Here is a 27202-nt window from a genome sequence, read left to right on the forward strand (position 1 = left end):
ACAAAGCTGTTTCATAGTGTGAAAAAGGTAAAGAACAGAGTTTCAAAGTAAAGATTCTTCTTATAATGCAGTCTATTTTAGTCTAAAACACAATCTCTTGCCCTGAAACAGTGTTTAAGGTGAATACAAAGCTGTTTCAAAGCTGTTTCATGAAAAAAAGCTGTTTCATAGTGAGAAAAAGGTAAAGAACAGAGTTTCAAAGTAAAGATTCTTCTTATAATGCATTCCCTTTTAGTCTAAAACACAATCTCTTGCCCTGAAGCAGTGTTTAAGGTGAATACAAAGCTGTTTCATAGTGAGAAAAAGGTAAAGAACAGAGTTTCAAAGTAAAGATTCTTCTTATAATGCATTCCCTTTTAGTCTAAAACACAATCTTTTACCCTGAAACAGTGTTTAAGGCGAATATAAAGCTGTTTCATAGTGTGAAAAAGGTAAAGAACAGAGTTTCAAAGTAAAGATTCTTCTTACAATGCATTCCCTTTTAGTCTAAAACACAATCTCTTGCCCTGAAACAGTGTTTAAGCTGAATACAAAGCTGTTTCATAGTGTGAAAAAGGTAAAAAACAGAGTTTCAAAGTAAAGATTCTTCTTATAATGCAGTCTATTTTAGTCTAAAATACAATCTCTTGCCCTGAAACAGTGTTTAAGGTGAATACAAAGCTGTTTCATAGTGTGAAAAAGGTAAAGAACAGAGTTTCAAAGTAAAGATTCTTCTTACAATGCATTCCCTTTTAGTCTAAAACACAATCTCTTGCCCTGATGCAGTGTTTAAGTTGAATATAAAGCTGTTTCATAGTGACAAAAAGGTAAAGAACAGAGTTTCAAAGTAAAGATTCTTCTTATAATGCAGTCTATTTTAGTCTAAAATACAATCTCTTGCCCTGAAACAGTGTTTAAGGTGAATACAAAGCTGTTTCATAGTGTGAAAAAGGTAAAGAACAGAGTTTCAAAGTAAAGATTCTTCTTATAATGCATTCCCTTTTAGTCTAAAACACAATCTCTTGCCCTGAAGCAGTGTTTAAGGTGAATACAAAGCTGTTTCATAGTGAGAAAAAGGTAAAGAACAGAGTTTCAAAGTAAAGATTCTTCTTACAATGCATTCCCTTTTAGTCTAAAACACAATCTCTTGCCCTGAAACAGTGTTTAAGGTGAATACAAAGCTGTTTCAAAGCTGTTTCATGAAACAAAGCTGGTTCACAGTGAGAAAAAGGTAAAGAACAGTTTCAAAGTAAAGATTCTTCTTATAATGCAGTCTATTTTAGTCTAAAATACAATCTCTTGCCCTGAAACAGTGTTTAAGGCGAATACAAAGCTGTTTAAAAGGTAAAGAACAGAGTTTCAAAGTAAACATTCTTCTTATAATGCATTCCCTTTTAGTTGTTCAGTTTGGTTAAAAACAATATTTCTTACTCTGAAACTATGTATAAGCCAATTATAATGCGTGGAAACGTTGCCTCCTTGTGGTTAGAGGTGTAAAAACAGAGTTGCAATTACTTTCAAGGGTCACATTAGAACCATGTTAAAACAAATTGTTCTCCCCTGGATAAACTCTTTTCACTTGAAATATGTGTTTTCTTAGGATATTGTAAGTTATTCAGTTTGGTTAAAAACAAGATGTCTTGCTCTGAAATGGTGTATAAGCTGATTACAATGCATAGAAGCCCTGTTTCTTTTTGGTTAGAGGTGTACAAACAGAGTTGCAATTACTTTAATTGGTCATATTACAAACAACTTGATCTCCCCTTGTTATAAACTCTTTTCATTTGAAATATGTGTTTTCTTAACATATTGTAAGTTATTCAGTTTGGTTAAAAACAAGATGTCTAGCTCTGAAACAGTAAGTTGAATACAAAGCTGTTTCAAAGCTGTTTCATGAAACAAAGCTGTTTCATAGTGAGAAAAAGGTAAAGAACAGAGTTTCAAAGTAAAGATTCTTCTTATAATGCAGTCTATTTTAGTCTAAAACACAATCTCTTGCCCTGAAACAGTGTTTAAGGTGAATACAAAGCTGTTTCATAGTGAGAAAAAGGTAAAGAACAGAGTTTCAAAGTAAAGATTCTTCTTACAATGCATTCCCTTTTAGTCTAAAACACAATCTCTTGCCCTGAAGTAGTGTTTAAGGTGAATACAAAGCTGTTTCAAAGCTGTTTCATGAAACAAAGCTGTTTCATAGTGTGAAAAAGGTAAAAAACAGTTTCAAAGTAAAGATTCTTCTTATAATGCATTACCTTTTAGTCTAAAACACAATCTCTTGCCCTGAAGCAGTGTTTAAGGTGAATACAAAGCTGTTTCATAGTGTGAAAAAGGTAAAGAACAGAGTTTCAAAGTAAAGATTCTTCTTACAATGCATTCCCTTTTAGTCTAAAACACAATCTCTTGCCCTGAAACAGTGTTTAAGGTGAATACAAAGCTGTTTCATAGTGTGAAAAAGGTAAAAAACAGAGTTTCAAAGTAAAGATTCTTCTTATAATGCAGTCTATTTTAGTCTAAAATACAATCTCTTGCCCTGAAACAGTGTTTAAGGTGAATACAAAGCTGTTTCATAGTGTGAAAAAGGTAAAGAACAGAGTTTCAAAGTAAAGATTCTTCTTATAATGCAGTCTATTTTAGTCTAAAACACAATCTCTTGCCCTGAAACAGTGTTTAAGGTGAATACAAAGCTGTTTCATAGTGTGAAAAAGGTAAAGAACAGAGTTTCAAAGTAAATATTCTTCTTATAATGCATTCCCTTTTAGTCTAAAACACAACCTCTTGCCCTGCAACAGTGTTTAAGGTGAATACAAAGCTGTTTCATAGTGTGAAAAAGGTAAAAAACAGAGTTTCAAAGTAAAGATTCTTCTTATAATGCATTCCCTTTTAGTCTAAAACACAATCTCTTGCCCTGAAGCAGTGTTTAAGGTGAATACAAAGCTGTTTCATAGTGAGAAAAAGGTAAAGAACAGAGTTTCAAAGTAAAGATTCTTCTTATAATGCATTCCCTTTTAGTCTAAAACACAATCTTTTACCCTGAAACAGTGTTTAAGGCGAATATAAAGCTGTTTCATAGTGTGAAAAAGGTAAAGAACAGAGTTTCAAAGTAAAGATTCTTCTTACAATGCATTCCCTTTTAGTCTAAAACACAATCTCTTGCCCTGAAACAGTGTTTAAGCTGAATACAAAGCTGTTTCATAGTGTGAAAAAGGTAAAGAACAGAGTTTCAAAGTAAAGATTCTTCTTATAATGCAGTCTATTTTAGTCTAAAACACAATCTCTTGCCCTGAAACAGTGTTTAAGGTGAATACAAAGCTGTTTCATAGTGAGAAAAAGGTAAAGAACAGAGTTTCAAAGTAAAGATTCTTCTTACAATGCATTCCCTTTTAGTCTAAAACACAATCTCTTGCCCTGAAACAGTGTTTAAGGTGAATACAAAGCTGTTTCAAAGCTGTTTCATGAAACAAAGCTGTTTCATAGTGAGAAAAAGGTAAAGAACAGAGTTTCAAAGTAAAGATTCTTCTTATAATGCATTCCCTTTTAGTCTAAAACACAATCTCTTGCCCTGAAGCAGTGTTTAAGGTGAATACAAAGCTGTTTCATAGTGAGAAAAAGGTAAAGAACAGAGTTTCAAAGTAAAGATTCTTCTTATAATGCATTCCCTTTTAGTCTAAAACACAATCTTTTACCCTGAAACAGTGTTTAAGGCGAATATAAAGCTGTTTCATAGTGTGAAAAAGGTAAAGAACAGAGTTTCAAAGTAAAGATTCTTCTTACAATGCATTCCCTTTTAGTCTAAAACACAATCTCTTGCCCTGAAACAGTGTTTAAGCTGAATACAAAGCTGTTTCATAGTGTGAAAAAGGTAAAAAACAGAGTTTCAAAGTAAAGATTCTTCTTATAATGCAGTCTATTTTAGTCTAAAATACAATCTCTTGCCCTGAAACAGTGTTTAAGGTGAATATAAAGCTGTTTCATAGTGTGAAAAAGGTAAAGAACAGAGTTTCAAAGTAAAGATTCTTCTTATAATGCAGTCTATTTTAGTCTAAAACACAATCTCTTGCCCTGAAACAGTGTTTAAGGTGAATACAAAGCTGTTTCAAAGCTGTTTCATGAAACAAAGCTGTTTCATAGTGAGAAAAAGGTAAAGAACAGTTTCAAAGTAAAGATTCTTCTTATAATGCATTCCCTTTTAGTCTAAAACACAATCTCTTGCCCTGAAGCAGTGTTTAAGGTGAATACAAAGCTGTTTCATAGTGAGAAAAAGGTAAAGAACAGAGTTTCAAAGTAAAGATTCTTCTTACAATGCATTCCCTTTTAGTCTAAAACACAATCTCTTGCCCTGAAACAGTGTTTAAGGTGAATACAAAGCTGTTTCATAGTGTGAAAAAGGTAAAAAACAGAGTTTCAAAGTAAAGATTCTTCTTATAATGCATTCCCTTTTAGTCTAAAACACAACCTCTTGCCCTGAAGCAGTGTTTAAGGTGAATACAAAGCTGTTTCAAGAAACAAAGCTGGTTCATAGTGAGAAAAAGGTAAAGAACAGAGTTTCAAAGTAAAGATTCTTCTTATAATGCAGTCTATTTTAGTCTAAAATACAATCTCTTGCCCTGAAACAGTGTTTAAGGTGAATACAAAGCTGTTTCAAAGCTGTTTCATGAAACAAAGCTGTTTCATAGTGAGAAAAAGGTAAAGAACAGAGTTTCAAAGTAAAGATTCTTCTTATAATGCAGTCTATTTTAGTCTAAAATACAATCTCTTGCCCTGAAACAGTGTTTAAGGTGAATATAAAGCTGTTTCATAGTGTGAAAAAGGTAAAGAACAGAGTTTCAAAGTAAAGATTCTTCTTATAATGCAGTCTATTTTAGTCTAAAACACAATCTCTTGCCCTGAAACAGTGTTTAAGGTGAATACAAAGCTGTTTCAAAGCTGTTTCATGAAACAAAGCTGTTTCATAGTGAGAAAAAGGTAAAGAACAGTTTCAAAGTAAAGATTCTTCTTATAATGCATTCCCTTTTAGTCTAAAACACAATCTCTTGCCCTGAAGCAGTGTTTAAGGTGAATACAAAGCTGTTTCATAGTGAGAAAAAGGTAAAGAACAGAGTTTCAAAGTAAAGATTCTTCTTATAATGCATTCCCTTTTAGTCTAAAACACAATCTTTTGCCCTGAAACAGTGTTTAAGGCGAATATAAAGCTGTTTCATAGTGAGAAAAAGGTAAAGAACAGAGTTTCAAAGTAAAGATTCTTCTTATAATGCAGTCTATTTTAGTCTAAAATACAATCTCTTGCCCTGAAACAGTGTTTAAGGTGAATACAAAGCTGTTTCATAGTGTGAAAAAGGTAAAGAACAGAGTTTCAAAGTAAAGATTCTTCTTATAATGCAGTCTATTTTAGTCTAAAACACAATCTCTTGCCCTGAAACAGTGTTTAAGGTGAATACAAAGCTGTTTCAAAGCTGTTTCATGAAACAAAGCTGTTTCATAGTGAGAAAAAGGTAAAGAACAGAGTTTCAAAGTAAAGATTCTTCTTATAATGCATTCCCTTTTAGTCTAAAACACAATCTCTTGCCCTGAAGCAGTGTTTAAGGTGAATACAAAGCTGTTTCATAGTGAGAAAAAGGTAAAGAACAGAGTTTCAAAGTAAAGATTCTTCTTATAATGCATTCCCTTTTAGTCTAAAACACAATCTTTTACCCTGAAACAGTGTTTAAGGCGAATATAAAGCTGTTTCATAGTGTGAAAAAGGTAAAGAACAGAGTTTCAAAGTAAAGATTCTTCTTACAATGCATTCCCTTTTAGTCTAAAACACAATCTCTTGCCCTGAAACAGTGTTTAAGCTGAATACAAAGCTGTTTCATAGTGTGAAAAAGGTAAAAAACAGAGTTTCAAAGTAAAGATTCTTCTTATAATGCAGTCTATTTTAGTCTAAAATACAATCTCTTGCCCTGAAACAGTGTTTAAGGTGAATATAAAGCTGTTTCATAGTGTGAAAAAGGTAAAGAACAGAGTTTCAAAGTAAAGATTCTTCTTATAATGCAGTCTATTTTAGTCTAAAACACAATCTCTTGCCCTGAAACAGTGTTTAAGGTGAATACAAAGCTGTTTCAAAGCTGTTTCATGAAACAAAGCTGTTTCATAGTGAGAAAAAGGTAAAGAACAGTTTCAAAGTAAAGATTCTTCTTATAATGCATTCCCTTTTAGTCTAAAACACAATCTCTTGCCCTGAAGCAGTGTTTAAGGTGAATACAAAGCTGTTTCATAGTGAGAAAAAGGTAAAGAACAGAGTTTCAAAGTAAAGATTCTTCTTATAATGCATTCCCTTTTAGTCTAAAACACAATCTTTTGCCCTGAAACAGTGTTTAAGGCGAATATAAAGCTGTTTCATAGTGAGAAAAAGGTAAAGAACAGAGTTTCAAAGTAAAGATTCTTCTTATAATGCAGTCTATTTTAGTCTAAAATACAATCTCTTGCCCTGAAACAGTGTTTAAGGTGAATACAAAGCTGTTTCCTAGTGTGAAAAAGGTAAAGAACAGAGTTTCAAAGTAAAGATTCTTCTTATAATGCAGTCTATTTTAGTCTAAAACACAATCTTTTGCCCTGAAACAGTGTTTAAGGTGAATACAAAGCTGTTTCAAAGCTGTTTCATGAAACAAAGCTGTTTCATAGTGAGAAAAAGGTAAAGAACAGAGTTTCAAAGTAAAGATTCTTCTTATAATGCATTCCCTTTTAGTCTAAAACACAATCTCTTGCCCTGAAGCAGTGTTTAAGGTGAATACAAAGCTGTTTCATAGTGAGAAAAAGGTAAAGAACAGAGTTTCAAAGTAAAGATTCTTCTTATAATGCATTCCCTTTTAGTCTAAAACACAATCTTTTGCCCTGAAACAGTGTTTAAGGCGAATATAAAGCTGTTTCATAGTGTGAAAAAGGTAAAGAACAGAGTTTCAAAGTAAAGATTCTTCTTACAATGCATTCCCTTTTAGTCTAAAACACAATCTCTTGCCCTGAAACAGTGTTTAAGGTGAATACAAAGCTGTTTCATAGTGTGAAAAAGGTAAAAAACAGAGTTTCAAAGTAAAGATTCTTCTTATAATGCATTCCCTTTTAGTCTAAAACACAATCTCTTGCCCTGAAGCAGTGTTTAAGGTGAATACAAAGCTGTTTCAAGAAACAAAGCTGGTTCATAGTGAGAAAAAGGTAAAGAACAGAGTTTCAAAGTAAAGATTCTTCTTATAATGCAGTCTATTTTAGTCTAAAATACAATCTCTTGCCCTGAAACAGTGTTTAAGGTGAATACAAAGCTGTTTCAAAGCTGTTTCATGAAACAAAGCTGTTTCATAGTGAGAAAAAGGTAAAGAACAGAGTTTCAAAGTAAAGATTCTTCTTATAATGCAGTCTATTTTAGTCTAAAATACAATCTCTTGCCCTGAAACAGTGTTTAAGGTGAATATAAAGCTGTTTCATAGTGTGAAAAAGGTAAAGAACAGAGTTTCAAAGTAAAGATTCTTCTTATAATGCAGTCTATTTTAGTCTAAAACACAATCTCTTGCCCTGAAACAGTGTTTAAGGTGAATACAAAGCTGTTTCAAAGCTGTTTCATGAAACAAAGCTGTTTCATAGTGAGAAAAAGGTAAAGAACAGTTTCAAAGTAAAGATTCTTCTTATAATGCATTCCCTTTTAGTCTAAAACACAATCTCTTGCCCTGAAGCAGTGTTTAAGGTGAATACAAAGCTGTTTCATAGTGAGAAAAAGGTAAAGAACAGAGTTTCAAAGTAAATATTCTTCTTATAATGCATTCCCTTTTAGTCTAAAACACAATCTTTTGCCCTGAAACAGTGTTTAAGGCGAATATAAAGCTGTTTCATAGTGAGAAAAAGGTAAAGAACAGAGTTTCAAAGTAAAGATTCTTCTTATAATGCAGTCTATTTTAGTCTAAAATACAATCTCTTGCCCTGAAACAGTGTTTAAGGTGAATACAAAGCTGTTTCATAGTGTGAAAAAGGTAAAGAACAGAGTTTCAAAGTAAAGATTCTTCTTATAATGCAGTCTATTTTAGTCTAAAACACAATCTCTTGCCCTGAAACAGTGTTTAAGGTGAATACAAAGCTGTTTCAAAGCTGTTTCATGAAACAAAGCTGTTTCATAGTGAGAAAAAGGTAAAGAACAGAGTTTCAAAGTAAAGATTCTTCTTATAATGCATTCCCTTTTAGTCTAAAACACAATCTCTTGCCCTGAAGCAGTGTTTAAGGTGAATACAAAGCTGTTTCATAGTGAGAAAAAGGTAAAGAACAGAGTTTCAAAGTAAAGATTCTTCTTATAATGCATTCCCTTTTAGTCTAAAACACAATCTTTTACCCTGAAACAGTGTTTAAGGCGAATATAAAGCTGTTTCATAGTGTGAAAAAGGTAAAGAACAGAGTTTCAAAGTAAAGATTCTTCTTACAATGCATTCCCTTTTAGTCTAAAACACAATCTCTTGCCCTGAAACAGTGTTTAAGCTGAATACAAAGCTGTTTCATAGTGTGAAAAAGGTAAAAAACAGAGTTTCAAAGTAAAGATTCTTCTTATAATGCAGTCTATTTTAGTCTACAATACAATCTCTTGCCCTGAAACAGTGTTTAAGGTGAATATAAAGCTGTTTCATAGTGTGAAAAAGGTAAAAAACAGAGTTTCAAAGTAAAGATTCTTCTTATAATGCAGTCTATTTTAGTCTAAAATACAATCTCTTGCCCTGAAACAGTGTTTAAGGCGAATACAAAGCTGTTTAAAAGGTAAAGAACAGAGTTTCAAAGTAAACATTCTTCTTATAATGCATTCCCTTTTAGTTGTTCAGTTTGGTTAAAAACAATATTTCTTACTCTGAAACTATGTATAAGCCAATTATAATGCGTGGAAACGTTGCCTCCTTGTGGTTAGAGGTGTAAAAACAGAGTTGCAATTACTTTCAAGGGTCACATTAGAACCATGTTAAAACAAATTGTTCTCCCCTGGATAAACTCTTTTCACTTGAAATATGTGTTTTCTTAGGATATTGTAAGTTATTCAGTTTGGTTAAAAACAAGATGTCTTGCTCTGAAATGGTGTATAAGCTGATTACAATGCATAGAAGCCCTGTTTCTTTTTGGTTAGAGGTGTACAAACAGAGTTGCAATTACTTTAATTGGTCATATTACAAACAACTTGATCTCCCCTTGTTATAAACTCTTTTCATTTGAAATATGTGTTTTCTTAACATATTGTAAGTTATTCAGTTTGGTTAAAAACAAGATGTCTAGCTCTGAAACAGTAAGTTGAATACAAAGCTGTTTCAAAGCTGTTTCATGAAACAAAGCTGTTTCATAGTGAGAAAAAGGTAAAGAACAGAGTTTCAAAGTAAAGATTCTTCTTATAATGCAGTCTATTTTAGTCTAAAACACAATCTCTTGCCCTGAAACAGTGTTTAAGGTGAATACAAAGCTGTTTCATAGTGAGAAAAAGGTAAAGAACAGAGTTTCAAAGTAAAGATTCTTCTTACAATGCATTCCCTTTTAGTCTAAAACACAATCTCTTGCCCTGAAGTAGTGTTTAAGGTGAATACAAAGCTGTTTCAAAGCTGTTTCATGAAACAAAGCTGTTTCATAGTGTGAAAAAGGTAAAAAACAGTTTCAAAGTAAAGATTCTTCTTATAATGCATTACCTTTTAGTCTAAAACACAATCTCTTGCCCTGAAGCAGTGTTTAAGGTGAATACAAAGCTGTTTCATAGTGTGAAAAAGGTAAAGAACAGAGTTTCAAAGTAAAGATTCTTCTTACAATGCATTCCCTTTTAGTCTAAAACACAATCTCTTGCCCTGAAACAGTGTTTAAGGTGAATACAAAGCTGTTTCATAGTGTGAAAAAGGTAAAAAACAGAGTTTCAAAGTAAAGATTCTTCTTATAATGCAGTCTATTTTAGTCTAAAATACAATCTCTTGCCCTGAAACAGTGTTTAAGGTGAATACAAAGCTGTTTCATAGTGTGAAAAAGGTAAAGAACAGAGTTTCAAAGTAAAGATTCTTCTTATAATGCAGTCTATTTTAGTCTAAAACACAATCTCTTGCCCTGAAACAGTGTTTAAGGTGAATACAAAGCTGTTTCATAGTGTGAAAAAGGTAAAGAACAGAGTTTCAAAGTAAATATTCTTCTTATAATGCATTCCCTTTTAGTCTAAAACACAACCTCTTGCCCTGAAACAGTGTTTAAGGTGAATACAAAGCTGTTTCATAGTGTGAAAAAGGTAAAAAACAGAGTTTCAAAGTAAAGATTCTTCTTATAATGCATTCCCTTTTAGTCTAAAACACAATCTCTTGCCCTGAAGCAGTGTTTAAGGTGAATACAAAGCTGTTTCATAGTGAGAAAAAGGTAAAGAACAGAGTTTCAAAGTAAAGATTCTTCTTATAATGCATTCCCTTTTAGTCTAAAACACAATCTTTTACCCTGAAACAGTGTTTAAGGCGAATATAAAGCTGTTTCATAGTGTGAAAAAGGTAAAGAACAGAGTTTCAAAGTAAAGATTCTTCTTACAATGCATTCCCTTTTAGTCTAAAACACAATCTCTTGCCCTGAAACAGTGTTTAAGCTGAATACAAAGCTGTTTCATAGTGTGAAAAAGGTAAAGAACAGAGTTTCAAAGTAAAGATTCTTCTTATAATGCAGTCTATTTTAGTCTAAAACACAATCTCTTGCCCTGAAACAGTGTTTAAGGTGAATACAAAGCTGTTTCATAGTGAGAAAAAGGTAAAGAACAGAGTTTCAAAGTAAAGATTCTTCTTACAATGCATTCCCTTTTAGTCTAAAACACAATCTCTTGCCCTGAAACAGTGTTTAAGGTGAATACAAAGCTGTTTCAAAGCTGTTTCATGAAACAAAGCTGTTTCATAGTGAGAAAAAGGTAAAGAACAGAGTTTCAAAGTAAAGATTCTTCTTATAATGCATTCCCTTTTAGTCTAAAACACAATCTCTTGCCCTGAAGCAGTGTTTAAGGTGAATACAAAGCTGTTTCATAGTGAGAAAAAGGTAAAGAACAGAGTTTCAAAGTAAAGATTCTTCTTATAATGCATTCCCTTTTAGTCTAAAACACAATCTTTTACCCTGAAACAGTGTTTAAGGCGAATATAAAGCTGTTTCATAGTGTGAAAAAGGTAAAGAACAGAGTTTCAAAGTAAAGATTCTTCTTACAATGCATTCCCTTTTAGTCTAAAACACAATCTCTTGCCCTGAAACAGTGTTTAAGCTGAATACAAAGCTGTTTCATAGTGTGAAAAAGGTAAAAAACAGAGTTTCAAAGTAAAGATTCTTCTTATAATGCAGTCTATTTTAGTCTAAAATACAATCTCTTGCCCTGAAACAGTGTTTAAGGTGAATATAAAGCTGTTTCATAGTGTGAAAAAGGTAAAGAACAGAGTTTCAAAGTAAAGATTCTTCTTATAATGCAGTCTATTTTAGTCTAAAACACAATCTCTTGCCCTGAAACAGTGTTTAAGGTGAATACAAAGCTGTTTCAAAGCTGTTTCATGAAACAAAGCTGTTTCATAGTGAGAAAAAGGTAAAGAACAGTTTCAAAGTAAAGATTCTTCTTATAATGCATTCCCTTTTAGTCTAAAACACAATCTCTTGCCCTGAAGCAGTGTTTAAGGTGAATACAAAGCTGTTTCATAGTGAGAAAAAGGTAAAGAACAGAGTTTCAAAGTAAAGATTCTTCTTATAATGCATTCCCTTTTAGTCTAAAACACAATCTCTTGCCCTGAAGCAGTGTTTAAGGTGAATACAAAGCTGTTTCATAGTGAGAAAAAGGTAAAGAACAGAGTTTCAAAGTAAAGATTCTTCTTATAATGCATTCCCTTTTAGTCTAAAACACAATCTTTTGCCCTGAAACAGTGTTTAAGGCGAATATAAAGCTGTTTCATAGTGTGAAAAAGGTAAAGAACAGAGTTTCAAAGTAAAGATTCTTCTTACAATGCATTCCCTTTTAGTCTAAAACACAATCTCTTGCCCTGAAACAGTGTTTAAGGTGAATACAAAGCTGTTTCATAGTGTGAAAAAGGTAAAAAACAGAGTTTCAAAGTAAAGATTCTTCTTATAATGCATTCCCTTTTAGTCTAAAACACAACCTCTTGCCCTGAAACAGTGTTTAAGGCGAATATAAAGCTGTTTCATAGTGTGAAAAAGGTAAAGAACAGAGTTTCAAAGTAAAGATTCTTCTTATAATGCATTCCCTTTTAGTCTAAAACACAATCTCTTGCCCTGAAGCAGTGTTTAAGGTGAATACAAAGCTGTTTCAAGAAACAAAGCTGGTTCATAGTGAGAAAAAGGTAAAGAACAGAGTTTCAAAGTAAAGATTCTTCTTATAATGCAGTCTATTTTAGTCTAAAATACAATCTCTTGCCCTGAAACAGTGTTTAAGGTGAATACAAAGCTGTTTCAAAGCTGTTTCATGAAACAAAGCTGTTTCATAGTGAGAAAAAGGTAAAGAACAGAGTTTCAAAGTAAAGATTCTTCTTATAATGCAGTCTATTTTAGTCTAAAATACAATCTCTTGCCCTGAAACAGTGTTTAAGGTGAATATAAAGCTGTTTCATAGTGTGAAAAAGGTAAAGAACAGAGTTTCAAAGTAAAGATTCTTCTTATAATGCAGTCTATTTTAGTCTAAAACACAATCTCTTGCCCTGAAACAGTGTTTAAGGTGAATACAAAGCTGTTTCAAAGCTGTTTCATGAAACAAAGCTGTTTCATAGTGAGAAAAAGGTAAAGAACAGTTTCAAAGTAAAGATTCTTCTTATAATGCATTCCCTTTTAGTCTAAAACACAATCTCTTGCCCTGAAGCAGTGTTTAAGGTGAATACAAAGCTGTTTCATAGTGAGAAAAAGGTAAAGAACAGAGTTTCAAAGTAAAGATTCTTCTTATAATGCATTCCCTTTTAGTCTAAAACACAATCTTTTGCCCTGAAACAGTGTTTAAGGCGAATATAAAGCTGTTTCATAGTGAGAAAAAGGTAAAGAACAGAGTTTCAAAGTAAAGATTCTTCTTATAATGCAGTCTATTTTAGTCTAAAATACAATCTCTTGCCCTGAAACAGTGTTTAAGGTGAATACAAAGCTGTTTCATAGTGTGAAAAAGGTAAAGAACAGAGTTTCAAAGTAAAGATTCTTCTTATAATGCAGTCTATTTTAGTCTAAAATACAATCTCTTGCCCTGAAACAGTGTTTAAGGTGAATACAAAGCTGTTTCAAAGCTGTTTCATGAAACAAAGCTGTTTCATAGTGAGAAAAAGGTAAAGAACAGAGTTTCAAAGTAAACATTCTTCTTATAATGCATTCCCTTTTAGTCTAAAACACAATCTCTTGCCCTGAAGCAGTGTTTAAGGTGAATACAAAGCTGTTTCATAGTGAGAAAAAGGTAAAGAACAGAGTTTCAAAGTAAAGATTCTTCTTATAATGCATTCCCTTTTAGTCTAAAACACAATCTTTTACCCTGAAACAGTGTTTAAGGCGAATATAAAGCTGTTTCATAGTGAGAAAAAGGTAAAGAACAGAGTTTCAAAGTAAACATTCTTCTTATAATGCATTCCCTTTTAGTTGTTCAGTTTGGTTAAAAACAATATTTCTTACTCTGAAACTATGTATAAGCCAATTATAATGCGTGGAAACGTTGCCTCCTTGTGGTTAGAGGTGTAAAAACAGAGTTGCAATTACTTTCAAGGGTCACATTAGAACCATGTTAAAACAAATTGTTCTCCCCTGGATAAACTCTTTTCACTTGAAATATGTGTTTTCTTAGGATATTGTAAGTTATTCAGTTTGGTTAAAAACAAGATGTCTTGCTCTGAAATGGTGTATAAGCTGATTACAATGCATAGAAGCCCTGTTTCTTTTTGGTTAGAGGTGTACAAACAGAGTTGCAATTACTTTAATTGGTCATATTACAAACAACTTGATCTCCCCTTGTTATAAACTCTTTTCATTTGAAATATGTGTTTTCTTAACATATTGTAAGTTATTCAGTTTGGTTAAAAACAAGATGTCTAGCTCTGAAACAGTAAGTTGAATACAAAGCTGTTTCAAAGCTGTTTCATGAAACAAAGCTGTTTCATAGTGAGAAAAAGGTAAAGAACAGAGTTTCAAAGTAAAGATTCTTCTTATAATGCAGTCTATTTTAGTCTAAAACACAATCTCTTGCCCTGAAACAGTGTTTAAGGTGAATACAAAGCTGTTTCATAGTGAGAAAAAGGTAAAGAACAGAGTTTCAAAGTAAAGATTCTTCTTACAATGCATTCCCTTTTAGTCTAAAACACAATCTCTTGCCCTGAAGTAGTGTTTAAGGTGAATACAAAGCTGTTTCAAAGCTGTTTCATGAAACAAAGCTGTTTCATAGTGTGAAAAAGGTAAAAAACAGTTTCAAAGTAAAGATTCTTCTTATAATGCATTACCTTTTAGTCTAAAACACAATCTCTTGCCCTGAAGCAGTGTTTAAGGTGAATACAAAGCTGTTTCATAGTGTGAAAAAGGTAAAGAACAGAGTTTCAAAGTAAAGATTCTTCTTACAATGCATTCCCTTTTAGTCTAAAACACAATCTCTTGCCCTGAAACAGTGTTTAAGGTGAATACAAAGCTGTTTCATAGTGTGAAAAAGGTAAAAAACAGAGTTTCAAAGTAAAGATTCTTCTTATAATGCAGTCTATTTTAGTCTAAAATACAATCTCTTGCCCTGAAACAGTGTTTAAGGTGAATACAAAGCTGTTTCATAGTGTGAAAAAGGTAAAGAACAGAGTTTCAAAGTAAAGATTCTTCTTATAATGCAGTCTATTTTAGTCTAAAACACAATCTCTTGCCCTGAAACAGTGTTTAAGGTGAATACAAAGCTGTTTCATAGTGTGAAAAAGGTAAAGAACAGAGTTTCAAAGTAAATATTCTTCTTATAATGCATTCCCTTTTAGTCTAAAACACAACCTCTTGCCCTGAAACAGTGTTTAAGGTGAATACAAAGCTGTTTCATAGTGTGAAAAAGGTAAAAAACAGAGTTTCAAAGTAAAGATTCTTCTTATAATGCATTCCCTTTTAGTCTAAAACACAATCTCTTGCCCTGAAGCAGTGTTTAAGGTGAATACAAAGCTGTTTCATAGTGAGAAAAAGGTAAAGAACAGAGTTTCAAAGTAAAGATTCTTCTTATAATGCATTCCCTTTTAGTCTAAAACACAATCTTTTACCCTGAAACAGTGTTTAAGGCGAATATAAAGCTGTTTCATAGTGTGAAAAAGGTAAAGAACAGAGTTTCAAAGTAAAGATTCTTCTTACAATGCATTCCCTTTTAGTCTAAAACACAATCTCTTGCCCTGAAACAGTGTTTAAGCTGAATACAAAGCTGTTTCATAGTGTGAAAAAGGTAAAGAACAGAGTTTCAAAGTAAAGATTCTTCTTATAATGCAGTCTATTTTAGTCTAAAACACAATCTCTTGCCCTGAAACAGTGTTTAAGGTGAATACAAAGCTGTTTCATAGTGAGAAAAAGGTAAAGAACAGAGTTTCAAAGTAAAGATTCTTCTTACAATGCATTCCCTTTTAGTCTAAAACACAATCTCTTGCCCTGAAACAGTGTTTAAGGTGAATACAAAGCTGTTTCAAAGCTGTTTCATGAAACAAAGCTGTTTCATAGTGAGAAAAAGGTAAAGAACAGAGTTTCAAAGTAAAGATTCTTCTTATAATGCATTCCCTTTTAGTCTAAAACACAATCTCTTGCCCTGAAGCAGTGTTTAAGGTGAATACAAAGCTGTTTCATAGTGAGAAAAAGGTAAAGAACAGAGTTTCAAAGTAAAGATTCTTCTTATAATGCATTCCCTTTTAGTCTAAAACACAATCTTTTACCCTGAAACAGTGTTTAAGGCGAATATAAAGCTGTTTCATAGTGTGAAAAAGGTAAAGAACAGAGTTTCAAAGTAAAGATTCTTCTTACAATGCATTCCCTTTTAGTCTAAAACACAATCTCTTGCCCTGAAACAGTGTTTAAGCTGAATACAAAGCTGTTTCATAGTGTGAAAAAGGTAAAAAACAGAGTTTCAAAGTAAAGATTCTTCTTATAATGCAGTCTATTTTAGTCTAAAATACAATCTCTTGCCCTGAAACAGTGTTTAAGGTGAATATAAAGCTGTTTCATAGTGTGAAAAAGGTAAAGAACAGAGTTTCAAAGTAAAGATTCTTCTTATAATGCAGTCTATTTTAGTCTAAAACACAATCTCTTGCCCTGAAACAGTGTTTAAGGTGAATACAAAGCTGTTTCAAAGCTGTTTCATGAAACAAAGCTGTTTCATAGTGAGAAAAAGGTAAAGAACAGTTTCAAAGTAAAGATTCTTCTTATAATGCATTCCCTTTTAGTCTAAAACACAATCTCTTGCCCTGAAGCAGTGTTTAAGGTGAATACAAAGCTGTTTCATAGTGAGAAAAAGGTAAAGAACAGAGTTTCAAAGTAAAGATTCTTCTTATAATGCATTCCCTTTTAGTCTAAAACACAATCTCTTGCCCTGAAGCAGTGTTTAAGGTGAATACAAAGCTGTTTCATAGTGAGAAAAAGGTAAAGAACAGAGTTTCAAAGTAAAGATTCTTCTTATAATGCATTCCCTTTTAGTCTAAAACACAATCTTTTGCCCTGAAACAGTGTTTAAGGCGAATATAAAGCTGTTTCATAGTGTGAAAAAGGTAAAGAACAGAGTTTCAAAGTAAAGATTCTTCTTACAATGCATTCCCTTTTAGTCTAAAACACAATCTCTTGCCCTGAAACAGTGTTTAAGGTGAATACAAAGCTGTTTCATAGTGTGAAAAAGGTAAAAAACAGAGTTTCAAAGTAAAGATTCTTCTTATAATGCATTCCCTTTTAGTCTAAAACACAACCTCTTGCCCTGAAACAGTGTTTAAGGCGAATATAAAGCTGTTTCATAGTGTGAAAAAGGTAAAGAACAGAGTTTCAAAGTAAAGATTCTTCTTATAATGCATTCCCTTTTAGTCTAAAACACAATCTCTTGCCCTGAAGCAGTGTTTAAGGTGAATACAAAGCTGTTTCAAGAAACAAAGCTGGTTCATAGTGAGAAAAAGGTAAAGAACAGAGTTTCAAAGTAAAGATTCTTCTTATAATGCAGTCTATTTTAGTCTAAAATACAATCTCTTGCCCTGAAACAGTGTTTAAGGTGAATACAAAGCTGTTTCAAAGCTGTTTCATGAAACAAAGCTGTTTCATAGTGAGAAAAAGGTAAAGAACAGAGTTTCAAAGTAAAGATTCTTCTTATAATGCAGTCTATTTTAGTCTAAAATACAATCTCTTGCCCTGAAACAGTGTTTAAGGTGAATATAAAGCTGTTTCATAGTGTGAAAAAGGTAAAGAACAGAGTTTCAAAGTAAAGATTCTTCTTATAATGCAGTCTATTTTAGTCTAAAACACAATCTCTTGCCCTGAAACAGTGTTTAAGGTGAATACAAAGCTGTTTCAAAGCTGTTTCATGAAACAAAGCTGTTTCATAGTGAGAAAAAGGTAAAGAACAGTTTCAAAGTAAAGATTCTTCTTATAATGCATTCCCTTTTAGTCTAAAACACAATCTCTTGCCCTGAAGCAGTGTTTAAGGTGAATACAAAGCTGTTTCATAGTGAGAAAAAGGTAAAGAACAGAGTTTCAAAGTAAAGATTCTTCTTATAATGCATTCCCTTTTAGTCTAAAACACAATCTTTTGCCCTGAAACAGTGTTTAAGGCGAATATAAAGCTGTTTCATAGTGAGAAAAAGGTAAAGAACAGAGTTTCAAAGTAAAGATTCTTCTTATAATGCAGTCTATTTTAGTCTAAAATACAATCTCTTGCCCTGAAACAGTGTTTAAGGTGAATACAAAGCTGTTTCATAGTGTGAAAAAGGTAAAGAACAGAGTTTCAAAGTAAAGATTCTTCTTATAATGCAGTCTATTTTAGTCTAAAACACAATCTCTTGCCCTGAAACAGTGTTTAAGGTGAATACAAAGCTGTTTCAAAGCTGTTTCATGAAACAAAGCTGTTTCATAGTGAGAAAAAGGTAAAGAACAGAGTTTCAAAGTAAAGATTCTTCTTATAATGCATTCCCTTTTAGTCTAAAACACAATCTCTTGCCCTGAAGCAGTGTTTAAGGTGAATACAAAGCTGTTTCATAGTGAGAAAAAGGTAAAGAACAGAGTTTCAAAGTAAAGATTCTTCTTATAATGCATTCCCTTTTAGTCTAAAACACAATCTTTTACCCTGAAACAGTGTTTAAGGCGAATATAAAGCTGTTTCATAGTGTGAAAAAGGTAAAGAACAGAGTTTCAAAGTAAAGATTCTTCTTACAATGCATTCCCTTTTAGTCTAAAACACAATCTCTTGCCCTGAAACAGTGTTTAAGCTGAATACAAAGCTGTTTCATAGTGTGAAAAAGGTAAAAAACAGAGTTTCAAAGTAAAGATTCTTCTTATAATGCAGTCTATTTTAGTCTAAAATACAATCTCTTGCCCTGAAACAGTGTTTAAGGTGAATATAAAGCTGTTTCATAGTGTGAAAAAGGTAAAGAACAGAGTTTCAAAGTAAAGATTCTTCTTATAATGCAGTCTATTTTAGTCTAAAACACAATCTCTTGCCCTGAAACAGTGTTTAAGGTGAATACAAAGCTGTTTCAAAGCTGTTTCATGAAACAAAGCTGTTTCATAGTGAGAAAAAGGTAAAGAACAGTTTCAAAGTAAAGATTCTTCTTATAATGCATTCCCTTTTAGTCTAAAACACAATCTCTTGCCCTGAAGCAGTGTTTAAGGTGAATACAAAGCTGTTTCATAGTGAGAAAAAGGTAAAGAACAGAGTTTCAAAGTAAAGATTCTTCTTATAATGCATTCCCTTTTAGTCTAAAACACAATCTTTTGCCCTGAAACAGTGTTTAAGGCGAATATAAAGCTGTTTCATAGTGAGAAAAAGGTAAAGAACAGAGTTTCAAAGTAAAGATTCTTCTTATAATGCAGTCTATTTTAGTCTAAAATACAATCTCTTGCCCTGAAACAGTGTTTAAGGTGAATACAAAGCTGTTTCCTAGTGTGAAAAAGGTAAAGAACAGAGTTTCAAAGTAAAGATTCTTCTTATAATGCAGTCTATTTTAGTCTAAAACACAATCTTTTGCCCTGAAACAGTGTTTAAGGTGAATACAAAGCTGTTTCAAAGCTGTTTCATGAAACAAAGCTGTTTCATAGTGAGAAAAAGGTAAAGAACAGAGTTTCAAAGTAAAGATTCTTCTTATAATGCATTCCCTTTTAGTCTAAAACACAATCTCTTGCCCTGAAGCAGTGTTTAAGGTGAATACAAAGCTGTTTCATAGTGAGAAAAAGGTAAAGAACAGAGTTTCAAAGTAAAGATTCTTCTTATAATGCATTCCCTTTTAGTCTAAAACACAATCTTTTGCCCTGAAACAGTGTTTAAGGCGAATATAAAGCTGTTTCATAGTGTGAAAAAGGTAAAGAACAGAGTTTCAAAGTAAAGATTCTTCTTACAATGCATTCCCTTTTAGTCTAAAACACAATCTCTTGCCCTGAAACAGTGTTTAAGGTGAATACAAAGCTGTTTCATAGTGTGAAAAAGGTAAAAAACAGAGTTTCAAAGTAAAGATTCTTCTTATAATGCATTCCCTTTTAGTCTAAAACACAATCTCTTGCCCTGAAGCAGTGTTTAAGGTGAATACAAAGCTGTTTCAAGAAACAAAGCTGGTTCATAGTGAGAAAAAGGTAAAGAACAGAGTTTCAAAGTAAAGATTCTTCTTATAATGCAGTCTATTTTAGTCTAAAATACAATCTCTTGCCCTGAAACAGTGTTTAAGGTGAATACAAAGCTGTTTCAAAGCTGTTTCATGAAACAAAGCTGTTTCATAGTGAGAAAAAGGTAAAGAACAGAGTTTCAAAGTAAAGATTCTTCTTATAATGCAGTCTATTTTAGTCTAAAATACAATCTCTTGCCCTGAAACAGTGTTTAAGGTGAATATAAAGCTGTTTCATAGTGTGAAAAAGGTAAAGAACAGAGTTTCAAAGTAAAGATTCTTCTTATAATGCAGTCTATTTTAGTCTAAAACACAATCTCTTGCCCTGAAACAGTGTTTAAGGTGAATACAAAGCTGTTTCAAAGCTGTTTCATGAAACAAAGCTGTTTCATAGTGAGAAAAAGGTAAAGAACAGTTTCAAAGTAAAGATTCTTCTTATAATGCATTCCCTTTTAGTCTAAAACACAATCTCTTGCCCTGAAGCAGTGTTTAAGGTGAATACAAAGCTGTTTCATAGTGAGAAAAAGGTAAAGAACAGAGTTTCAAAGTAAATATTCTTCTTATAATGCATTCCCTTTTAGTCTAAAACACAATCTTTTGCCCTGAAACAGTGTTTAAGGCGAATATAAAGCTGTTTCATAGTGAGAAAAAGGTAAAGAACAGAGTTTCAAAGTAAAGATTCTTCTTATAATGCAGTCTATTTTAGTCTAAAATACAATCTCTTGCCCTGAAACAGTGTTTAAGGTGAATACAAAGCTGTTTCATAGTGTGAAAAAGGTAAAGAACAGAGTTTCAAAGTAAAGATTCTTCTTATAATGCAGTCTATTTTAGTCTAAAACACAATCTCTTGCCCTGAAACAGTGTTTAAGGTGAATACAAAGCTGTTTCAAAGCTGTTTCATGAAACAAAGCTGTTTCATAGTGAGAAAAAGGTAAAGAACAGAGTTTCAAAGTAAAGATTCTTCTTATAATGCATTCCCTTTTAGTCTAAAACACAATCTCTTGCCCTGAAGCAGTGTTTAAGGTGAATACAAAGCTGTTTCATAGTGAGAAAAAGGTAAAGAACAGAGTTTCAAAGTAAAGATTCTTCTTATAATGCATTCCCTTTTAGTCTAAAACACAATCTTTTACCCTGAAACAGTGTTTAAGGCGAATATAAAGCTGTTTCATAGTGTGAAAAAGGTAAAGAACAGAGTTTCAAAGTAAAGATTCTTCTTACAATGCATTCCCTTTTAGTCTAAAACACAATCTCTTGCCCTGAAACAGTGTTTAAGCTGAATACAAAGCTGTTTCATAGTGTGAAAAAGGTAAAAAACAGAGTTTCAAAGTAAAGATTCTTCTTATAATGCAGTCTATTTTAGTCTACAATACAATCTCTTGCCCTGAAACAGTGTTTAAGGTGAATATAAAGCTGTTTCATAGTGTGAAAAAGGTAAAGAACAGAGTTTCAAAGTAAAGATTCTTCTTATAATGCAGTCTATTTTAGTCTAAAACACAATCTCTTGCCCTGAAACAGTGTTTAAGGTGAATACAAAGCTGTTTCAAAGCTGTTTCATGAAACAAAGCTGTTTCATAGTGAGAAAAGGTAAAGAACAGTTTCAAAGTAAAGATTCTTCTTATAATGCATTCCCTTTTAGTCTAAAACACAATCTCTTGCCCTGAAGCAGTGTTTAAGGTGAATACAAAGCTGTTTCATAGTGAGAAAAAGGTAAAGAACAGAGTTTCAAAGTAAAGATTCTTCTTATAATGCATTCCCTTTTAGTCTAAAATACAATCTCTTGCCCTGAAACAGTGTTTAAGGTGAATACAAAGCTGTTTCATAGTGTGAAAAAGGTAAAGAACAGAGTTTCAAAGTAAAGATTCTTCTTATAATGCAGTCTATTTTAGTCTAAAACACAATCTTTTGCCCTGAAACAGTGTTTAAGGTGAATACAAAGCTGTTTCAAAGCTGTTTCATGAAACAAAGCTGTTTCATAGTGAGAAAAAGGTAAAGAACAGAGTTTCAAAGTAAAGATTCTTCTTATAATGCATTCCCTTTTAGTCTAAAACACAATCTCTTGCCCTGAAGCAGTGTTTAAGGTGAATACAAAGCTGTTTCATTGTGAGAAAAAGGTAAAGAACAGAGTTTCAAAGTAAAGATTCTTCTTATAATGCATTCCCTTTTAGTCTAAAACACAATCTTTTGCCCTGAAACAGTGTTTAAGGCGAATATAAAGCTGTTTCATAGTGTGAAAAAGGTAAAGAACAGAGTTTCAAAGTAAAGATTCTTCTTACAATGCATTCCCTTTTAGTCTAAAACACAATCTCTTGCCCTGAAACAGTGTTTAAGGTGAATACAAAGCTGTTTCATAGTGTGAAAAAGGTAAAAAACAGAGTTTCAAAGTAAAGATTCTTCTTATAATGCAGTCTATTTTAGTCTAAAATACAATCTCTTGCCCTGAAACAGTGTTTAAGGTGAATACAAAGCTGTTTCATAGTGTGAAAAAGGTAAAGAACAGAGTTTCAAAGTAAAGATTCTTCTTATAATGCAATCTATTTTAGTCTAAAACACAATCTCTTGCCCTGAAACAGTGTTTAAGGTGAATACAAAGCTGTTTCATAGTGTGAAAAAGGTAAAGAACAGAGTTGCAAAGTAAATATTCTTCTTATAATGCATTCCCTTTTAGTCTAAAACACAACCTCTTGCCCTGAAACAGTGTTTAAGGCGAATATAAAGCTGTTTCATAGTGTGAAAAAGGTAAAGAACAGAGTTTCAAAGTAAAGATTCTTCTTATAATGCATTCCCTTTTAGTCTAAAACACAATCTCTTGCCCTGAAGCAGTGTTTAAGGTGAATACAAAGCTGTTTCAAGAAACAAAGCTGGTTCATAGTGAGAAAAAGGTAAAGAACAGAGTTTCAAAGTAAAGATTCTTCTTATAATGCAGTCTATTTTAGTCTAAAATACAATCTCTTGCCCTGAAACAGTGTTTAAGGTGAATACAAAGCTGTTTCATAGTGTGAAAAAGGTAAAGAACAGAGTTTCAAAGTAAAGATTCTTCTTATAATGCAGTCTATTTTAGTCTAAAACACAATCTCTTGCCCTGAAACAGTGTTTAAGGTGAATACAAAGCTGTTTCAAAGCTGTTTCATGAAACAAAGCTGTTTCATAGTGAGAAAAAGGTAAAGAACAGAGTTTCAAAGTAAAGATTCTTCTTATAATGCATTCCCTTTTAGTCTAAAACACAATCTCTTGCCCTGAAGCAGTGTTTAAGGTGAATACAAAGCTGTTTCATAGTGAAAAAAAGGTAAAGAACAGAGTTTCAAAGTAAAGATTCTTCTTATAATGCATTCCCTTTTAGTCTAAAACACAATCTTTTACCCTGAAACAGTGTTTAAGGCGAATATAAAGCTGTTTCATAGTGTGAAAAAGGTAAAGAACAGAGTTTCAAAGTAAAGATTCTTCTTACAATGCATTCCCTTTTAGTCTAAAACACAATCTCTTGCCCTGAAACAGTGTTTAAGCTGAATATAAAGCTGTTTCATAGTGAGAAAAAGGTAAAGAACAGAGTTTCAAAGTAAAGATTCTTCTTATAATGCAGTCTATTTTAGTCTAAAATACAATCTCTTGCCCTGAAACAGTGTTTAAGGTGAATACAAAGCTGTTTCATAGTGTGAAAAAGGTAAAGAACAGAGTTTCAAAGTAAAGATTCTTCTTATAATGCAGTCTATTTTAGTCTAAAACACAATCTCTTGCCCTGAAACAGTGTTTAAGGTGAATACAAAGCTGTTTCAAAGCTGTTTCATGAAACAAAGCTGTTTCATAGTGAGAAAAAGGTAAAGAACAGTTTCAAAGTAAAGATTCTTCTTATAATGCATTCCCTTTTAGTCTAAAACACAATCTCTTGCCCTGAAGCAGTGTTTAAGGTGAATACAAAGCTGTTTCATAGTGAGAAAAAGGTAAAGAACAGAGTTTCAAAGTAAAGATTCTTCTTATAATGCATTCCCTTTTAGTCTAAAACACAATCTTTTGCCCTGAAACAGTGTTTAAGGCGAATATAAAGCTGTTTCATAGTGAGAAAAAGGTAAAGAACAGAGTTTCAAAGTAAAGATTCTTCTTATAATGCAGTCTATTTTAGTCTAAAATACAATCTCTTGCCCTGAAACAGTGTTTAAGGTGAATACAAAGCTGTTTCATAGTGTGAAAAAGGTAAAGAACAGAGTTTCAAAGTAAAGATTCTTCTTATAATGCAGTCTATTTTAGTCTAAAACACAATCTCTTGCCCTGAAACAGTGTTTAAGGTGAATACAAAGCTGTTTCAAAGCTGTTTCATGATACAAAGCTGTTTCAAAGCTGTTTCATGAAACAAAGCTGTTTCATAGTGTGAAAAAGGTAAAGAACAGAGTTTCAAAGTAAAGATTCTTCTTATAATGCAATCTATTTTAGTCTAAAACACAATCTCTTGCCCTGAAACAGTGTTTAAGGTGAATACAAAGCTGTTTCATAGTGTGAAAAAGGTAAAGAACAGAGTTTCAAAGTAAAGATTCTTCTTATAATGCATTCCCTTTTAGTCTAAAACACAATCTCTTGCCCTGAAGCAGTGTTTAAGGTGAATACAAAGCTGTTTCAAGAAACAAAGCTGGTTCATAGTGAGAAAAAGGTAAAGAACAGAGTTTCAAAGTAAAGATTCTTCTTATAATGCAGTCTATTTTAGTCTAAAATACAATCTCTTGCCCTGAAACAGTGTTTAAGGTGAATATAAAGCTGTTTCATAGTGTGAAAAAGGTAAAGAACAGAGTTTCAAAGTAAAGATTCTTCTTATAATGCAGTCTATTTTAGTCTAAAACACAATCTCTTGCCCTGAAACAGTGTTTAAGGTGAATACAAAGCTGTTTCATAGTGTGAAAAAGGTAAAGAACAGAGGTTCAAAGTAAATATTCTTCTTATAATGCATTCCCTTTTAGTCTAAAACACAACCTCTTGCCCTGAAACAGTGTTTAAGGCGAATATAAAGCTGTTTCATAGTGTGAAAAAGGTAAAGAACAGAGTTTCAAAGTAAAGATTCTTCTTACAATGCATTCCCTTTTAGTCTAAAACACAATCTCTTGTCCTGATGCAGTGTTTAAGTTGAATATAAAGCTGTTTCATAGTGAGAAAAAGGTAAAGAACAGAGTTTCAAAGTAAAGATTCTTCTTATAATGCAGTCTATTTTAGTCTAAAACACAATCTCTTGCCCTGAAGCAGTGTTTAAGTTGAATATAAAGCTGTTTCATAGTGAGAAAAAGGTAAAAAACAGAGTTTCAAAGTAAAGATTCTTCTTATAATGCATTCCCTTTTAGTCTAAAACACAATCGCTTGCCCTGAAACAGTGTTTAAGGTGAATACAAAGCTGTTTCATAGTGAGAAAAAGGTAAAGAACAGAGTTTCAAAGTAAAGATTCTTCTTATAATGCAGTCTATTTTAGTCTAAAATACAATCTCTTGCCCTGAAACAGTGTTTAAGGTGAATACAAAGCTGTTTCATAGTGTGAAAAAGGTAAAGAACAGAGTTTCAAAGTAAAGATTCTTCTTATAATGCATTCCCTTTTAGTCTAAAACACAATCTCTTGCCCTGAAGCAGTGTTTAAGGTGAATACAAAGCTGTTTCATAGTGAGAAAAAGGTAAAGAACAGAGTTTCAAAGTAAAGATTCTTCTTACAATGCATTCCCTTTTAGTCTAAAACACAATCTCTTGCCCTGAAACAGTGTTTAAGGTGAATACAAAGCTGTTTCAAAGCTGTTTCATGAAACAAAGCTGGTTCACAGTGAGAAAAAGGTAAAGAACAGTTTCAAAGTAAAGATTCTTCTTATAATGCAGTCTATTTTAGTCTAAAATACAATCTCTTGCCCTGAAACAGTGTTTAAGGCGAATACAAAGCTGTTTCATAGTGTTTAAAAGGTAAAGAACAGAGTTTCAAAGTAAACATTCTTCTTATAATGCATTCCCTTTTAGTTGTTCAGTTTGGTTAAAAACAATATTTCTTACTCTGAAACTATGTATAAGCCAATTATAATGCGTGGAAACGTTGCCTCCTTGTGGTTAGAGGTGTAAAAACAGAGTTGCAATTACTTTCAAGGGTCACATTAGAACCATGTTAAAACAAATTGTTCTCCCCTGGATAAACTCTTTTCACTTGAAATATGTGTTTTCTTAGGATATTGTAAGTTATTCAGTTTGGTTAAAAACAAGATGTCTTGCTCTGAAATGGTGTATAAGCTGATTACAATGCATAGAAGCCCTGTTTCTTTTTGGTTAGAGGTGTACAAACAGAGTTGCAATTACTTTAATTGGTCATATTACAAACAACTTGATCTCCCCTTGTTATAAACTCTTTTCATTTGAAATATGTGTTTTCTTAACATATTGTAAGTTATTCAGTTTGGTTAAAAACAAGATGTCTAGCTCTGAAACAGTAAGTTGAATACAAAGCTGTTTCAAAGCTGTTTCATGAAACAAAGCTGTTTCATAGTGAGAAAAAGGTAAAGAACAGAGTTTCAAAGTAAAGATTCTTCTTATAATGCAGTCTATTTTAGTCTAAAACACAATCTCTTGCCCTGAAACAGTGTTTAAGGTGAATACAAAGCTGTTTCATAGTGAGAAAAAGGTAAAGAACAGAGTTTCAAAGTAAAGATTCTTCTTACAATGCATTCCCTTTTAGTCTAAAACACAATCTCTTGCCCTGAAGTAGTGTTTAAGGTGAATACAAAGCTGTTTCAAAGCTGTTTCATGAAACAAAGCTGTTTCATAGTGTGAAAAAGGTAAAAAACAGTTTCAAAGTAAAGATTCTTCTTATAATGCATTCCCTTTTAGTCTAAAACACAATCTCTTGCCCTGAAGCAGTGTTTAAGGTGAATACAAAGCTGTTTCATAGTGAGAAAAAAGTAAAGAACAGAGTTTCAAAGTAAAGATTCTTCTTATAATGCATTCCCTTTTAGTCTAAAACACAATCTTTTGCCATGAAACAGTGTTTAAGGCGAATATAAAGCTGTTTCATAGTGTGAAAAAGGTAAAGAACAGAGTTTCAAAGTAAAGATTCTTCTTATAATGCATTCCCTTTTAGTCTAAAACACAATCTCTTGCCCTGAAGCAGTGTTTAAGGTGAATACAAAGCTGTTTCATAGTGAGAAAAAGGTAAAGAACAGAGTTTCAAAGTAAAGATTCTTCTTATAATGCATTCCCTTTTAGTCTAAAACACAATCTTTTGCCCTGAAACAGTGTTTAAGGCGAATATAAAGCTGTTTCATAGTGTGAAAAAGGTAAAGAACAGAGTTTCAAAGTAAAGATTCTTCTTATAATGCATTCCCTTTTAGTCTAAAACACAACCTCTTGCCCTGAAACAGTGTTTAAGGCGAATATAAAGCTGTTTCATAGTGTGAAAAAGGTAAAGAACAGAGTTTCAAAGTAAAGATTCTTCTTATAATGCATTCCCTTTTAGT

Source organism: Electrophorus electricus, chromosome 8 (assembly GCF_041902795.1).
Source record: "Electrophorus electricus isolate QZ-2024a chromosome 8, ASM4190279v1, whole genome shotgun sequence".
Lineage (NCBI taxonomy): Eukaryota > Metazoa > Chordata > Actinopteri > Gymnotiformes > Gymnotidae > Electrophorus > Electrophorus electricus.